This window comes from Pinus tabuliformis, chromosome 7 (genome assembly GCF_031772625.1).
Source record: "Pinus tabuliformis cultivar Carrire ecotype Pingquan chromosome 7, CPIR1, whole genome shotgun sequence".
NCBI lineage: Eukaryota > Viridiplantae > Streptophyta > Pinopsida > Pinales > Pinaceae > Pinus > Pinus tabuliformis.
Genome location: NC_142293.1, coordinates 1,296,430,339 through 1,296,449,884, shown reverse-complemented (window position 1 = coordinate 1,296,449,884; position 19,546 = coordinate 1,296,430,339). Strand labels below are relative to the sequence as shown.

General features: G+C 33.8%; 2 pseudogenes; one reads left to right on the top strand and one right to left on the bottom strand.

Annotated features, from left to right (window-relative positions):
• The first annotated feature begins 3,362 nt into the window (after positions 1 to 3,362).
• Positions 3,363 to 3,983, top strand: LOC149252255 (cytochrome P450 750A1 pseudogene; annotated as a pseudogene).
• Positions 3,984 to 12,144: 8,161 nt separating this feature from the next.
• Positions 12,145 to 18,704, bottom strand: LOC149252254 (ADP/ATP translocase 2, mitochondrial pseudogene; annotated as a pseudogene).
• Between the last annotated feature and the right edge of the window lie 842 nt (positions 18,705 to 19,546).

The following is a 19,546-nucleotide window of genomic DNA, read 5'->3' as shown; positions in this document are numbered from 1 at the left end:
GTCTTAATAAAGAATCAGATATCTAAGGCTAACTAAGACATACAAAAGCAAAAAAGTGCTAGAAACCAACTGAAAATTAGTTTACAATTAATTACCAACATTTGCGTCGAATAAAAGAGCAGAGATCCTAAGTAAACATACAAGACACATGTAGCAAATTAGCTCATTAACATGTAACCAATATGTGAACACAAATGCATCCATAAAAAAAGCGTTGGATAACCATTACAAATTCCAATAATAGGTATGGGAATCAATGCAAGAAGTGAAGAGCTTCTCATTAAATGTTGATAAATCTAAGAACATGCACTTCAAGCCTCTAAAAATACAAAAGTGGAATGAGAAGTTCATATCATCTTTAAAGAAAAATTCCTAGCCTCAATGTCACTTAGCCTATCAACTACCAAGAGAAGACACACTCAAAGCCTTGAATGTTACAAGTATGCTAGGATTCAAATACCAAAAATCCCCAATGGGTGAGGCAAGGGAGGGTATTTAAGAAAATGGATTCAAATTCCCAAAAAGCTCATTGAACTTTGAGATTCCCTCATTTCCCATTTGAATATAAAACTTCTTAGATTCTAAATAACTCTTGGACTAATTTTATCATTTGATATTTTCATAAAATAACATTTGTAATATGCCAAAGAGAATTAATAATCTTTGATGCCATAACATGAGGCTTTATTTTCTTAGTAACTGTCCTGATAGTTCTGACCTTTGAATGGTACCAACTACACCTTGTTTAGGATTCATGGTATCAATGAAAATATGAGAGATAACTACATCATGTGAACCCAAACCATATACACAATGTCTTTGCAGTATTATTGTAATTAAAAAGGTTTGTTAGTTTTGTCATTTAAAATCAAGCTTCATTTTAATAATGTATGAGTTTACATTTAAATTCCCCGTAATGTTCTTGCAAAAATAACTAGACCATAATAATTGAAATAATGACAAGAAAAATAGGAAATAATGATGATCATCGCCACAAACAAAGGTGCAGACTCTATAAAGTGCCTCATTATTATTCAATAATTTTTAAATGAATGTTTTATTTCTAGAAATTTCAAAATTTCACTCTATATAGTCCTATGACCATAATGTTGAGGATCCATGACATTTTTCGACTCGAATCAACTGTTAGAAAAAAAATAATATTTCTAATGAGACAACTAAAACAAAATGGATTAATGCCATATTGTGTGAATTCATATGTTGTAGCAATCATCAAGAAACTCCATTCTTGCATGCATGCAACTAATAATTATGGTACTCCACAAAAAATTTCAACAAAATAAAATGTAATAATAGTAGTCATTCCTCCCTTTCTTATGAATAAAATGGTTGTTAGTGTTTGTTGAATGAGTGGATTTATCCTCTTGTTATTGCATGGAGTTGTAACCGACCTTCACATTATTTTCTTGAATTGACTAATGGTGGCTATGATTTCTATGTAAGATGAGACATTTTTGCTACATTCATCAAGTGATCAAGTTATTAATATCCTGATAAGGTGACCTTGCCTAACTGTGCACAACTTGGATTTTTTTTGGTTTAACAACACATCAATATCACCCAGCGGATGGTATAGCTTAACTTAGGAGATTTTTCAAGATATCATCATTGTAAATGTAGTAAGGAACCAAAAATTTCCCATATCCTCCTAAATGATGCTATCTTGAAAGATTAATATATGCCATAATCTAATCCTGAGTTGTTGTCACTCTAAGCCCTTCACATAGAGCCCAAGGTTGACGAGAATGTAGCTAGGAACAATCAATCTCAGATCGAGAAAACCTAATGGGACATTTAACTTTTCCTTCAAGACCATCGTTTCCATGATCAAGCTAGTGGGTGATGAAAGAATGTTATATGCATCTCCTTCCCACTCTTGATATATTGCCAAAAAACTGACCCTATCAACCATTATGCATTGAATTTTCATACAGTCTAATTTTTGGTATGGAAAATGTTGCATATATTCAATAAAAGCACAACCAATACTATCCTACACAACCAGTTTGTAGGAATTAACAAATCCTTAAGTTCTTTTCCAAATATTCTTCAATAACTAGCTCAACTATGACTCCTCTCTATTGTTCCTCCATTCACCATGAGGATTTAGCAACTCAATAATAGGAAATGTATCTTCGTTGACAATCCCACTACATAGTGGATAATAAATCCTAATTCTTGCATATTGGTTAGTGTTGCTCCTATTGGTATTCTGTTGTCTACCTCTGTGAAGGTTTGTGTAATTTATTTAATTTCAAATAGGGTGTGTTTACATTTAGTTATTCTACCATATCAATTACCACCTTTTAATAATTTCATGATGATGAGGATGGACCATGATTACATGTTCTATATCGCATCTAGCACAAAATTATGCAATTGCTAAAGGATTATCCTAATCACCTTCATAATTCTTTAAGTTCCCACCATGGAGAATTTCCATTCTCCATCTATGAATTGAAAAGTGCAATAATTACATTTGACATATAAATTTCAATGCAACATTCATCATAAACTTATCACTACCTTAGACATAGTATCATCACAACCCGTTTTTGATATGCTATCCATCTCATGCATTTAATATACATCCTTTCACATGCACTGATACATCCTTACATGTATTGATATATAACATCAGTGGAATTAATAACCTTATCGCTAGTATCATCTTGTAACATCTTATACAACCTCATCGTTTCCTTGATATATCCTCTCATTTCACTATTTGAAATATCCATCACAATGTATTTTAATACCTACTTCCATCACATTGTTTGGTATTTCTCCATTTCCTAGATTTAATATAGTCTCCGCTACATTTTATTAATATAAATTTTTACCACAACGTTGATACAAGCTTTAGGTGTGCCAATATATCACCTCATCGCATTGTTTTAATACACCTTTCACCACAATGTTGATAAAAGATTTAAATGCATTGATATATCACGTCTTATTGCTTCATTTATATAACTTTCATATCACTGATATACATAACCCTTTGCAACATCAATATAACCTTTGCATAACATCAATTATTCTCTTGTAGTCCCCAATCACATCATTTAAATAACTTAATCACATGTAATTAATACATTACCTTTATCATAGTGTTAATACAATGTTCATATTCATAGATATGCCACTTCATTTGCAACATTTGATACAAAATTTATACAAGTTTTGTGTGCGTTGATATATTTTTCCATTTTGTGTGCGTTGATATATTTTGTTGAGGACATGATCAATCAATTTTTTTGCATTAATTGGATCTGTATTTGTTCAGGACATGATCAATCAATTTTTTTGCATTAATTGGATCTGTATTTGTTCAGGACATGTTTGCGGGCGGGGTGGAGACAACGTCAACTACACTAGAATGGGCAATGAGTGAGCTGCTCAGACATCCACATGACATGAAGAGATTGCAGCAAGAAATCGAAGATGTAGTGGGCAAACATCGCCAAGTGATTGAATCCGACGTAGTGAGGATGAAATACCTCCACTGCGTAGTGAAAGAGACGCTAAGATTATACCCAGCGGTTCCGCTAGCCATTCCTCATGAATCTGTAGAGGCTGTTACAGCAGGCGGATACTCTATCCCTAGGAAAACAATGTTGATTGTGAATGTGTGGGCTATAGGAAGGGATCCCAATGTGTGGGGGGCAGATGCTTCCGAATTCAAGCCGGAGAGATTCATGAAGGATGAACATGTGAATTCAGCAGATCAATCAGACTTCCGTATGATTCCGTTTGGGGCAGGAAGGAGAGGATGCCCAGGGGCACCCATGGCTATTCCCACCATTGAACTCGCATTGGCTCAGCTGATGCACACTTTTAACTGGAGAGTTGAAGGTGATCCGTCGCAGCTCGATATGACGGAAGTGTGTGGGCTGACGATTCCAAGGCAAGTTCCGCTGTTTGCTTATCCAAGGTTGAGGGTAAGCTTTCCACTGTAGTCCAGCGATGAAGCGTAGGAAGAGGCTAGGTACCGTGGGGTTTTATGTACAGTGGCTTTCCTATTTTCCCTAATGGCTTTAATTTAGCTGCCAATGCTTTGGCTACATGTTATTGTAGTTTAGTTTATGGTATTCTAATATTCGTAGCAATGCTTTCGCTACATGCTCTTGTAATTTAGTTTATGGTAATTACGTAACGTTCATTATTATGCTGATTTCGGTACCTTGCCTTATCATTGGTGAGTGGGATTCTTGACATAGAAAATAGATTGTTAATCATATAACCAGAAATAAGCAACTTAGCTGAAAAAATAAATTTAACAATCACATTAACGTTTCTTTATATGAAACCGGTACCAATATTAATTAAGGTTCATAATCATCCTCCAGTTCTAAATTTTTATAAATAATTCAAAGAAAATAAAATAATGCAATTAATCGTGAAAGTATGCAACTAATTATACATATTTCAAAGGGATTTTTTTGGTTAAAAATATATATCTTTTCACTTATTTGGTAGTAGAGTATTTTAATTAATTTTTAAAGGGAATTTTGTTAAAAATATATATATTTTTTAATATTTCGGAAAAAATCACATAGGAGTAATATCGTAGTTTGACTAAGAATAATTATTTATTTATTATTGTTTTTATTTTTATTTTTATTTTTTAGGTTTTACCCAGTTTAAAAAGAATTTAAAAATACTATAATAAGAATATATATATATATATATGTATTTTGGAAAGTTTGAATTTAGAATAACATCAAATTAAATATATCTATACTATAAAAATTAATATTAAGATGTATAAAATAAAAATAAAAATTAAATCAAAAATAAAAATAAAATAGTGATAAATAAATAATTATTCTGAGTCAAACTAGCTGTTTTTTCTAACGGCTAGTTAACTGCTCTCTTCATCTATTTATTTCATTGCCTGGATCTGATTCATCATCTTGTCCTGAAGATGAACCACACTGGGTGGTTCGAAATGTGTCAACATATTTTTTCCCAAAGATTTTGTTATTATTAATATATATCTTTTTCATTTATTTGGATTAAAGAGTAAAAGGTGAGAAGATGTTCTGTTAAGACACTTAAAAGTGATTGGAAAATCTACTAACAAAAATTGAATCAGATAATCAAACCATAAATTAGGCGTGTGAATTATCTCAATACTGGCTAAAAAACACACATATGATTGTAATTTAGTTTATGGTAATTACGTAACGTTGATTATTATGTTAACAAGCTGATTTCGGTACCATGCCTTATGATTGGTGAGTAACGTTGATTATTATGTTAACACGCTGATTTCGGTACCTTGCCTCATCATGTGTGAGCTTGTTGGCCTAGAATTTTGATCGTTAATAATATAACCAGCAATCAGCAACTTCGCTTAAAAAAAATAAAAAAATTAACGTTTACATTAACGTTTTTTAATATGAAACGGACATCAATATTAATTAATGTTCATAAGCACTAAATTTTTATAAATAATTTAAGGAAAATAAACTAATTCAATGAATAGTGAAAGTATAATTTTAATTAATTTTTTAAAGAAATGTTGTTAAAAATATATATCATTTTCATTTATTTAGTGTATAGTAAATGGTGACATGGTGTTATGTTAAAGTATTCAATGGTGTAAAAGTTATTCATTGGAAAGTCTGTGGGGAAACGTTAGTCATGCTAAGGGCTATTCGTGTAAAGGTCATTCATTGGAAAGTCTTTGGGGAAAAAGTTAGTCATGCTAAGGACTACTGTGCCCAAGCCAGATAACTTATATACATCTAGGTAGTGTCTAATCAAGGTGCAGGTTAGACATTACCTCATGACTCAAATGTTTTATTTTGTATTTCGTATTTAATTATTTACATTTAATATCATATATCACATAACGTGTAATATTTATATAAGTGAAATTGTCCAGATTTTATATATGTTATCTAATTATTAACATATAATTATGTTGATTGGGCCTATTTTGAGTGGTTTGAAGGAATGATTGGGACCCTCCCTATCCATGTTCGATTCCTGCAAGTCGCACAATGAGCTTCTCTATAATGGCTTTAATTTTTGTTGTTAAATTTGAATAATCTTCTTCGTAAACATATTTCTAGCCATCAAAAGATTTGTTAAAATTGTTAACTCATAAGTCTGAGTCATGAAAATCTGCATAATCCAATTAATTAAAAAAAATCAATAAACTAAATTCTTGATAAATTAAAAAAAACTTTTAAATAAAGGAAAAACTTGTTGAATTTTATGTTACAAAATTCTTTTTAAAAAAAGAAAAGTATAAAATAGTTAGAGTACCCCTAAGGCATACCATTCACTCACATTTATTTACATTAATATTATTATTTTATTGTGCACTTATAAATAAATTTACAAAGAGAAATTCAATTAGACACTACTATGTTATGAAGTATAATGTAAACCATAAAAATTGATGTTCAAATCTCTATAAATCAAGTTAAAAAAAAAAAAACGAAAAATAAAAACAAAAAACAAAAAACTCTACACTTTTACATCATTATAATCTAAAACATAACACATATCATTAACTTAAATTTGGTTAAGTTAATTTTATTTTTTTACTATGCCCTTATAAATGATCATTTATAAATAATGATAATTTAAGACATCACATAAATGAACATAAATGGTTTCATGTTACTATCAAATATGTGAAAAGAGAAAAGTCACACAAAATTTGAATGTCTTAAGTAAATTGTAATGCCCCTTTAAAATAATAATAATAATAAATAAATAGTAAACAAAAGAAAAGATAATAATAGTAAATAGTAAATATATGTCTCAAGTAAATTGTAATGCTCTTAATAATAATAAAAATCCCCAAGGGTTAGTACAGTTGGTCGAGTTCCCATTGCTAAGTACCCCCAAGTTGGGAGTTCATGGGGACAAATCTCCTCGACACCCCTGTTAGGCCCAAAAGAATATAATAATAATAATAATAAATAAAATAGTAAATAATAAATAAATAAATAAAGTAGTAAATAAAAAACTAAAGTTCTAAATAAATATATCAAAACTCCGTAGAAACTTTGTAAGGCGGGATAATAATAAAAAAATAAAATAATAAATAATAAACTAGAGTTCTAAATAAATATATATATAAACTCGTAAGGCACTAGGAAATGGAAACTCTGTAAGGCAGGATAATAATAAATAAATAAAATAGTAAATAATAAACTAGAGTTCCAAATAAATATAAATAGAAACACTCTAAGGCCTAGAATTCTAAATAAATATATATAGAAAATAGAAACTCCGTAAGCCGAGATAATAATAAATAAATAAAATAGTAAATAATAAACTAGAGTTCTAAATAAATATATAGAGAAACTCCGTAAGGCCGGAGTGCAGGAAATAGAAACTCTGTAAGACGGGATAATAATAAAAAAATAACTTAGTAAATAATAAACTAGAGTTCTAAATAAATATATATAGAAACTCGTAAGACGGGATAATAATAAAAAAATAACTTAGTAAATAATAAACTAGAGTTCTAAATAAATATATATAGAAACTCGTAAGGCAGTAGGAAATAGAAACTCTGTAAGGCAGGATAATAATAAATAAATAAAATAGTAAATAATAAACTAGAGTTCTAAATAAAGATATATAGAAACACTCTAAGGCCTAGAGTGAAGTGTAGGAAATAGAAACTTCGTAAGGCGGGTGGGTAGGAAATAAAAATATAGAAACTCCGTAAGGCCTAGAGTTCTAAATAAATATATATAGAAACTCTGTAAGGCGAGTTCCAAATAAATATGCGTTTCTCTAAGAAATATAGAAACTCCGGAGGAGTGTAGGAAATAGAAACTTCGTAAGGTAGGAGCGTAGGAAATAGAAATATAGAAACTCCATAAGGCGTAATGCTTAGAGTTCTAAATAAATATATATAGAAACTCCGTAAGGCCGGATAACAATAAATAAATAAAATAGTAAATAATGAACTAAAGTTCTAAATAAATATATATAGAAACGGCGTAAGGCCTAGAGTTCTAGATAAATATATATAGAAACTTTGTAAGGCAGGAGTGTAGGAAATAGAAACTCTGTAAGGCGGGAGTGCAGGAAAGAGTAGCAGAAAAGATAGAAGTAAAAAAATTAACAATTTTCTAAATACACTACACCACATAATAAACTAAGTTCTGAATAAATATATATAATAATAATAAATAAATAAAATAGTAAATAATAAACTAGAGTTCTAAATAAATATATATATATAAATGTTGTAAGGCGGGAGCATAGGAAAGAGTAGCAAAAAAGATAGAAGTAAGAAAATTAACAATCTTTTAAATACATTACACCACATTTCATAGTATTTACCCAAATCATTTTTTTAAATTAAAACTGTCAAAAGACACCACATTTCATAGTATTTACCCAAATCATTTTTTTAAATTAAAACTGTCAAAAGATTCAAGGTAACTGCCATCAAAATTTTAAAAGCACAAAATGTTTCCATGCATAACCATTAATCATAAAATGCAAAGAAAAACAAATTACTACATCATATGTCATGGTCAAACAAATTCCAGAGTTCATACTTCATTCACTTTTGTTATTTACTTTTCACTTGGTAAACCTCCCAACGTGTTTGATATAGATGTTTAAATTGATGACTTTCCAGTCTACGTATCCACCATGGTTCGATTGATTTTTTGGACTAGTGAAGTTGGCAGAGTATGTGTCAAACCCACCCAACATTCGTACATGATATGAAGGAGGAGCTAAAGGGGCATTTTCTCTCCTGCAAGTAGCCCATGATTGCGCTTGCGTTTGTTAATATAAGCTTTTGAATTCCTCCTGGGTTATGAAAAATATTTGAGAGCATGGTTGTAACTACCACTCTACCACCAAGTTTGTCCAAGGTTATTGCGAGAGAACATCATTTGGAAGATGGATCACTTACTATTTGAATTTTACCAAAGGGGCCAATCACTTACTATTTGAATTTTACCAAAGGGGCCATTTGAACTAGTTGCTCTAATCAGCCAACAATCGCCCCAACTTTTTGGAGGTAATTGATAGGAAAACCCTGAAAATAAAAGACATTTCTCATTAATTTCCTAACACATTTAATAGGGAAACCCTTGAAATAGAAGATTCTCAGAACATATTTGACGATCATGATCAGGGAACAACTCCTTCTCAACCGAAAACAATACTTTGCAAGGTTGAAAAGGGGTTTTCTTTAACTGGAATCAACCTTAACGAACCTACACATCTACAATCACCCATTATAAATTAATTTATAGTGGTTAACATAAACGTATGTACACCAAAATTACTGTGATTTTTATTAGCTATTTTAAATTTTTTTATTCATTATAAAAATACATTAAAAAAAATCGGTTAAACTTCAAATTCTAGGCCTGGTCTAATGCCATCTTTTTCTATTTTAGTTGATGTAACAGAACTGCTTTTAGCTCTATTCTAGTTGATGTAACATAACTTCTTTTAGTTATTGCTAATGTAAAAATTGGATTTTTCCTATCATTTTTATACAGAAGTAATAATGGACTGTGTTTTTCCTTGTAATAGTGTGGTTAGGTTTGGTATTTGGCATTCAGATCGGATGGAGATGATGCTTGAGCTGACAGGTTACCCTTACCTACATAGACAAGGAGTAATAGTCTATCAATTGCAACAAAATATTTGTTTGCATATTTCCTGAAAATGCTATTCCTGAATGAAATCTGGACAACCAATTATGAATGAGTCTTAGGCCCAGTGGTCTCTGTATTGTGAGTTTTAGCAAAAGGATGTTCTATGAGAAGGCAATTAGTGCATGGAGAGATGGTACATATTACAATAGGATTCAGCTTGTTGTGCAGTATTTTCAATATGAGTCTGGCTTCACATAGCTTGAGATAATAAAAGACTTCAAGAAGCTAGTGAAAACCGATTCTCCATTTGGTTTTTTTCAGTGTTTTTGAGAATGGGGAGTCACCCTTTTAATGCAGTTATTGCTCATAGAAATTTTAAGCCATTTGAATATGCAGCATAGTGCTCAGGAAGTCTATTAAATAAGGTCTCTGAGGATTTCACTTGAATTGGGCTACTTTGATTTCACTAGAATTGGGCTTCTTTGCTTAGGTAAGGGCCTAGTCTGGAGCTATGCCAAGTAATCATAAAAGAGAGAGATGTACCCCATGGGTGCATGGTCAAGATTCCAATGTAATTTGTAGAACTTATCCTGATATTTATTCTTCTTCATTAAGGGGGGTTGTAGAGTACCCTGTTGAATTATTGTCATCATGTTTTACATATGGGTTTCAATAAGAGCACTAAGCCTAGTGGGTTATGACTTGTAAGCCAAATGAAAATCTTTATTGTTTGATACCAGAATTGACACAGTATGGATGAACACTTAAAGGTCATGGTACACATGGCATATTGCTATTAGGCATGTTAATTTTAAGCGTGTCTTTCTTTCATTTTTGGAAAATGCATACCATCCTCCTGATAAGAATAAAAATAAAATATCCCGTTTCCATTAATAGACACCATGAAGTTGGAAGGACACTAGACTTGAGTTGCATAAAGTTGTTCAGAGTGGGCATTAGACACTGGGAACACATAAACACAAATAAACTTTCCCTTCCAAATAGACCATTTATGTACCATCGAACTGGTGCCTTTGAAGAGAACCTTGTATTTACAATCCCTCCAAAAATTGAATCAACTTGAGCATAAATTTATTTCTCAGTCTTTCCAAAAGTTGGGATTTTGTGGTCTTTTCCAGAAGGCAATCATAAGTCTAATACATTGATTGCACCTTTGTTTTGGAAGACTCCGTCATTACCTTCCATTTCTGAAGAAATTTCCTTGCATTTGGAAAATAAAGATTGATTACACATTCACCTTTCTAAGATATGCGACAACTAATGATTATTTGACCCAAAAATTACTTGTGATACACACAAAAAAATACCCCCAGACAAAAATCTCTCACCATAACTTTGTCTTACACTGCCACTGCATTCAACATCTAAATTTTGCACATGAAGAGTTGAAACATTTCTACCTGGAAAAACAACAGATTGTAGAGGATGAGGATCCATAGAATTAACATCCCAAAGGCCAATAGCCTCAGTTTTTGCTACAACTACCTTTCCTTTATTTCTCCATTGCAGCGGGCTATAATAGTTCATATTTGCTACATGCCTTTGTGTCTCCCAGTTGATCATAGGATCTACATGATGGATATCATAAATACTAATTGTCTTTTGGGGACTTGAAGTGGATACTAAAAGAGGCCCATATGGCCTATACCACCAATGTTGATTCTCTGGAACAACATTCACAAAGCCAAAACTTCTCCCCCAGACGTCCCTCCTAACAAAAATTGGAGACATGGTACTAGAGGTTGAAGCAAAAGCCTTTGATTCAGTGTGGAATGCCATAATATCTCTACTATAGAAGTCCCATTAAAAAAAAACCTGAGTCCAATGTACAACATGCAGATGCTCCCACAACATATTTACTAAATGGACCATTTGAACTAGCGACTCTGACCAGCCAACAATCATCCAACATGTTTCGGGTATGCACAGATGGAGTTTTATATTCAACATTTTCCTAAAAATTGGAAAAAAACACAATACTGAGTATCATACATCACTCCTATCTGTACTAAAATTTTGAAGATTCCATAGCTAAGAATGTTACTATAGTTTTTAGAAAAAAATTGGAAATCTTTAAAATAAACTACACCACATCTCATAGTATAAGCTAGAAATCATTGTTTGTTAGAAGAAAAAAGGGTTTTCTTACAGTGAAAAGGTGAACGCTAATGGCTCCATAGAAGAGTGGCTTCCAAAAAATTACCATAGCCAAAATAGGTGGAAGAACTGCCAAAATAAAACCAAGGCTAAGTTCTTAGCTACGATTGAAAAACTGTTATCAAGTAACGAGAATAAATAAGAAATTATTGTTTGTTCAAAGCAAAAAGGGTTTTCTTACTGTGAAAGGTGAACACTAATGGCTCCAGAGAAGGGTGGCTTCCAAAAAATTACCATAACCATGTCAGGTGGAAGAACTGCAAAAATAAACCCAAGGCTGAGTTCTTAGCTACGAATGAAAAACTGTTATCAAATAAAGAAAATAGGCGAGAAATCACTGTTTTATTCGAAGAAAAAAGGGTTTTCTTACCGTGAAAGGTGAACGCAACCGATTAAATTGCCTCTCCCCTCCTTTCTTTGTAGCCTTGTTATCATTAGCCAACTGAGTTCGAGCATAGTCCAAAGAATAAACAAAAAGGAGAGAAGATGCACCAGCTGCACCACCAGAGGTGAGGTTTCCAACAAACCATTTCCAGTAACCATCCCTGTCTTTCTTGAAATTAAAGAGTCTCTTAAAATAATCCTTGAACACAAAGATCAAAGCCTGAGTGGGAAAGTAACGAATAACAGTTGCAGTGTTTCCTCTCCATAACGTAATGATACCTTCATCCTTCATTGTCTTAGAAAAACAATCCCTGATCCCTTTGTATGGTTCAACAAGACATCTACACTTCAACATTTCATCCTAGTTTTGTATCAATGATTTCACATGCTCAATAGGGGGTAGTTGCAGTTTTGGATACTGCACCAGAAACCCCTCCCATGATAAATTCGATCATGAAACCACTAAAACATTTATCTGCAGGTGCTGGAATAAAGACAGATGAATGGTCGGGGGCCAAAGCTACATTGTTGGCATGAGAAACATGCAAAAATTCACTCTGCAAGCCACCATAACTCTGTACAGGGGCCCTGCAATAACTGTTTCAGAAACCCTAGCAAATGGAAGGTGAAGCGCACCATACTGGACGGGTCATATACTATGTATCCTATTCAGTTGAAATTGTAAACCGTGGTGGAGGTTCAATCAAACGGTAGATGATGGTTCAATTGTCTAACAATTCATCTGACGGTTCAGAGTTGTACACAGTGTCAGTTGGGGAAATTCTTTTGAAAGGAGAACGCCTTACGGTGTAAAAATAAAATAAAATAAGAAATAGTTAAATTAAGAGAAATATTAAATTAAGTAAAACTTAAAATATAGAAACAAAAGTTGGCATGTTGACACATGGAATGTGTGCATGCAGATCCCTTTCCATTTTTTTTTCTATTCAATGGACGATGAGGAAGATGAGATTCATTCATTCTTCGGGAGAAGAGTATCATGAGATAAAGGATTCCCGGGCAGTAGTACATTGATTGAGGGCTCAGGGGTGGCCAGCTATAGAAAGATTATGTGCAACTGAGCCTACGGTTGGGTGGAGAGTTGTCCCCAAAAATTTGTTGTATTTAGTGGGATTCAAATAGTGTTCAACTCTGAAATCACAAGGAATTTCATCGTTACAAGTAAGTTGTCATTTCTCTTGTTTTTTTTGAAATTCTATGCTTATTAGTTGAATAGTCATGTGTTGATTATTAATCACATAAATTTATGTAATTAGTTGCATATTCAAATTATGGGTCATTACAAAAAGGCCTAAACACCACCAGTGTTAAAGATAGCTAATTAGTCCTGCATGAAGAGAAATCCAAATTTAGAGTTTGAATTAACTAGTTTTAGTTAGAGATAATTGAGTCAAGTGTGAGTGAGTTCGAGTTCGGTCTTATATCTGGTAAAGTCAAATTTGGAGGGCGTTTGCATGTTGACGTTATTTTTAGTGAGTCACTAGTTGAAAAATTATAAATACCCCTCATCGGGTTCATTGTAATCATGAAGTATTGTGTGATCAATAGAAGAGTAGCAACTCGTGTTGTTTTTGTGTGTCAAATTTGTGCCTTTCTTCCTTCGCCTTTCCAACAAATTTGTATCAGAATCGAGAATGCATACAAGATCTGTGGAGCCTGCAGAGCAAGATAGAAGAGAGCTAATTGAAGAAGGTGACAATTTAAAAACAAAAAAAATTACTTTGCAGAATTGTTGCATGATTAAAGTGTTAAAAGTGCAACAATTTGGTGCGATATCCGAACGTTGCTAGTATAAAAGGTGTGACAAAATGGATTTTTGGATCACTATTGCAGGTACAGTCTATTAGGAAGTGTGACATCTCGCTCACCTTTAAAAAGGCTGTGTTAATCATCATAAAAGTGAAAGGAAATTCAAAAAGTTTTATAAAGGAGTCACATGAGGGTTATTTCTTTATGGAGTAGTCTAACTAGTCGACGATTTCCCTTATATTTTTGTGCCCTCATACCGCCGACGATTATCCTCCGCAACCTCAAATTTCTTTGTGATGCTAGCTGTCTATTCAATCATGACATTTTATCCCTGGATCTCTTACTGTCTCCCACCTTTTACCAACGTCAAAAGTAATATTTTTACCTGCCGCTTCAATGTCTTTAACACAACAATGATAATGCTAACCTAACTATGATAGCTAAAAATGGGTTACTGTAAGATGAATTTCCACCACTATCATAGGGAATTATCGCAAAGTAGTTTCAACAAAGAAAAACTACAACTATGTTAACAACTATAGCTAAATAAAACTTTGTGAAGTTACTTAATTTTTCTTTTTCCCCTTCAAATTTCGAGTGTGATCATTTAGATAAATTTACTGAAGTGAAAGTTTGCTCTAACAAAAATCCTCATGATGCCTTTGTTTTTACATGATAACTATGAATCAAATAATTGATGTACCCACACACCAAACACCAGAAGTACCCAGAGACAAAAAACAGCATGAATTAATCCCATGAATAACATGGTTGTCTTTGCAAGTTTAAAGAACTGCATTTGTAGAAACACTAAACCCCGGTCGAGCGCATTCCTCATATCTTTTTTAACTCCTCTCTTCTACAAATGTTGTTGGTACTAGTGTAACTTTTGAATGTCCTAAATAATAATCCATTACTGTTTCATCTTGAAGCTCCCATATATTTATCTAAATAGTAAACAATACAAGGAGTTTGCAATGAAATGAAATAGATGAATCAGTAATGCATACTTGTTGACTCAGGGGCTCCATCAATGGGAATGAGCATGAAATAATCTCTCCTTGCATTTCTCTTCTCTTGATTTCCTTTCATAGCAATGCTACTAGTAGGTACCAAAGCCGTGTTATCCCTTCTGCCATTATTCACATCACCCTTGTTTCGATCCCTGACATCCTTATTGGTTCTCCTAGTGGGTTCTTCTTCTCCAGTACCAAGAAAACGAGTACCCCTCCTTGCAAGAGACCTGACAAATAATTTTGCATTCAATATATTGATCAAACTATTAGAATCAACAACCTAGGCACCAAAATTAGTCGTGGTCACTAAAATCACTGCAAAAACATCGTTAAATTCTATTCTCAAGCTTATTCTTTCGATGTCACTAGTATACGAATGATCCCATGGAAGTATCATACTGGGTAAATAATCATCATATTCAAATTTCAAATCTGTACTTTCAAGCCCACCAATATTTCAAATTTCAAATTTAAATTGGGTTGGATGGATCCATGGATGTAGATGGATGGTGTCAGACAACGAAAGTTTTTAAATGGTGGGAGATGTTAATAGAGTTTGGGAGCATATGTCATGACAGAATAGACAACTAGCAACACAAAGAAATTTGAGGTTTTTGGATGACAGTCACCGGTGGGAGGAGAGCGCAAAAAAATAAGGGGAAATCGTCGACTATTTAGACTACTCCTTTCTTTATGAGTTAAAATAGTATGTGTCAATCCCTTTCACAAAGTTTTAATAAAAATGGTTTATTCATAAGGTGTTTTTTTTCCCATGGAAAAATCATGACTTTCATTATAAAAAGGAAAATTACATGTTGAAGATGTTAGGTAGCATATGAGTTATCAATGGTCTGGCCACTATCTGTGTTGTTGTCTCAAAAATATATGTCGATCCCATCAACGAGAGACTGCTATGAATAATTACATACAAAATTTCAGTAATATATAGACATAAATATGCTATAATTAAAATATTTACAACAAAATTGTGTCATAAAATACTCAAAAATCAGGGCCCCTGGCCCCATCAAAATTTCCCATCCATGAATGGGCGGTGATAGTAGTTGTACGAGTCCATATCCTGTTGTTCTTGGATCAACTAGACCCCCCTTGGTAGGTGCGTGGCTTCCTTGGATAGCTTATCGGAAACTTGGTTGCGTTCCCTGTATATATGGTGACAAGAAGATATGTCAAAATGTGTTCTCAGTCTCAAAGCATCATCCAATATGTGTCATAGTGTGTGTGTGTGACAAACAATTTGTTGATTAAACCATTTAATAATGATCTGTGAGTCACCAAAAATCTGCAAATTTTGACATCCTTTGACAAGTGCAAAAAATAGTAAATGTCAGAGAGATATAAGTTCTGCAAAGTTATTTGTACCCCCCCCCCCCCCCCCAATCCCATTTGAATCCTGTAGGAGTGTGTGTGTTTGATATGAAGGAGTATGCCTCCCCCACATCCATGTTGTTGTGTCGATCCATCAAAATAAGCCCATGGCATATCATAATCAATGTTTTCAGCTATGATGTTGCGTGCAGGTGGGTCTTGGGTTTCCTCCGGTAAACTTAGATAATCAGTGGTGAGTGAAGCTATGATATTGGCCCAGCATGGTACAATATCTGTGAATATTATCTTGTTCCATTGTAGCTAGATATACCAACAAACCATAATAGGTAGGTTCTGACACTTGTGTGTATGAGAAGTTGTCCACCATCGGTGCCATGCCTCCCAAGTATCCTGTCCTAGCCAATTATTATGAATCTGTAATTGTGCAGTTACCTCGATCCAAATGGAAGTAGTGGTTGTGAAATTTAGGAATAAGTGATCACATGTTTCCATTTCCTTCTTGCACAATACACACCAAGTCGGGCCATGAAATGTGCGTTTAAGTAGGTTGTCTGCAGTAGGAACCTTATTCCGAAGGATGCACCACATGAACAGTTTTTCCCTAAGGGTCGCCTTCAGCTTCCATAGAATAGCCCACCACCATTCTGATGCAAGGGGTTGGTGTTCAACATTAATAAGTAGGTATCCATGTTTGGGGGAGTATTTCCCATTTGGTGAGTGTGACCAATTTAGTTCATCCTCCCACTATGTAATCCGGACATGTGATTCCATCAATGTTGTTATATAGTTTTGCCAATTGACCTGCCAACTTGGTGGGAGTAAATGAGCATTCCCACAACCAATCCAGGGGTCCATGCCAATCCAAACAAATATTCCATTGCCAATTCTCCATGTCAATCCATCCCTAACATGGTTCAAAGTGTTGAGTACCACCCTCCAGATCGTGGATATGTTGTTCTTGTCCCATGTAGGAAGCCTGATCTAGTCATGCAGATGTAATGGGGAAATGTATTTCTGATAAATAACCTCTATCAAAAGGTTCTTGGATGATAGGACATTCCAACCCATTTTTGCAGCTAGAGCACTAGCAAAGTAATCTAGATTCTTCAAACCCCATCCCCCCCATTTCTTTGGAAGAGTGATTTTGTCCCATCTAACCCAGGCAAAGGTGTGTCCCACTTGTTTTCCCCCTAGAGAAATCTGTAGCATAATTATTGCATTCTTTTAATAATTCCCTTTGGTATCCATGCCAAGGACATCCAGTAAACCGGAGTGGCCTCCGGGATATATTTGACGAGAATTAGTCTCCCCACTCTAGACAACCACCTATGATTCCAGATGTTTAATCTTCTTTCAATTTTCGCAACCAACCATACTCAATCAAAAATCTGATAATTTGATGGTTTTAACCTGAAGCCCATGTATTTGAGTCCTTCCTCAATCTGTAGAGTGATAAATGGGAAGTGTTGAAGTGTTGAATGGATCTCATTTTGGTTGCACCCGAAGGTTGATAGGGTGGATTATGATTGTTTCATTGCATACCTGTAGCGAAGAAGAATAATCGAAATGTGGCCGCAAATGTAGTGGAATCCCCTAATGATCCATTCAGAAATATGAGAATGTCGTCCACAAATAGGAGATGTCTAAGAATGCAATGGTTTGTGCTCTCTATACCCCTCTGTCTACCCTGCATTCAATATGTCGAGATGAGCCTACTCATACATTCCATGATCATTAGAAAACGTAGAGGAGGAAGGCGGAAACCTTGTCTCGGTCCTCTTTCTGCATGGAAGAAGGAGGATGTTGATCCATTGATCAAAAAAATATATGATACATTGGATATGAAACACATAGTCCATTGGAAGAATGGTAGAGGAAATCCAAGATGAGTTAATAGCATTCGAATGTATAGCCAGCTGGTGCGATCAAATGTTTTTTCCAAATCAATATTAATTATCATTCCTTTGAGGTTATTTGATTTGATGGAATGAAGGGCTTCTTGTGTTGTACCCACAACTTCATGAATTTGTTGATGATCAAGGAAAGAAAATTTCTTCGAAAATATATGCTCAGATAATATGGGCTTGAGGTGATTTTCTATGATCTTGGCAATTATCTTGTATAAGCAATTGCAAAGGGATATGGGCCTATATTATTCAAAGCTTTGTGGGTCATCAAACTTGGGAATGAGATAAATAAATGCAGATTTGAAAGCATCATACGTTTGACCACTAGTCCGGCATTCTTCTATGATCTGAAGTAGCTCCTGTCCAATCATGTCAAAAAAAGCAATGTAAAATTGGATCGACCATCCATCTAGTCCATGGATCTTATCTTTCTTAACCCACTTTATAGTGGCCTCTAATTCCCCCATTGATAATTAGGTAAGTAGTTATTCACTTGTATCTTGGTCCACATATCTAGGGAAAAGTCCAGCTACCCTAATGATCTCTACAAGATTTGCCTCCGGAGGAGCTTTGAATAGTCTCCCAAAATGCGAAATACCAAGATTGGCCAATTCATGGAAGGTCTTTGCATGAGTTCCCTTCGCATCCACAAGTTTCTAGATGGTATTAATGGCCCGATGCGTGTTTGTAATACGATGATAGAACTTGGTGTTCTCATCCCCCTCCTTTAACCAGATGACCCTGCTTCGGAGTCACCAAGTTTCCTCCCTATCTTTCAAGATCCTACTCCGTTCGATCTCAAGTCGGATCAAATTTACTTTAGCATCAATAGAGAAAAACCCTTAGCTCTCCAATCCACTCAATTGTTCAATTTCAAATTCAGTGTCTCTGAGGATCTGCTCATCTTTGATCATCTTATTCTTTTCCCATTTAATTGACTTCTGTTTAGGATTACCATTTTATTTGCAAATATCTCGGAGGCTGAAAGACCCGGATGAGCTGTAATGGATTTCAAATTCTGTGTGATCATTTGTATGTAGCTATCATATTTAAGGTGTTATATGAGTGGTGGTTATTTATAAATGTTTTTTTTTAATATATTAAAGGAGTTTTTAAAAAAGGTTTTAAAAAAGGGGTTTTGCAAAGCTTATAAAAGGGATTTTTTGAAAATTTCTTTTTATATATTAAAGAAAAAAGATTTTATAAAAGGAAGGGTTCTTTACTATTTGAAGAAGATTTTTAAAGATGGCTTTATCTAGTTTCCAGTCACAGTTTCCACCATTTACAGGGAATAACTATGATATGTGGG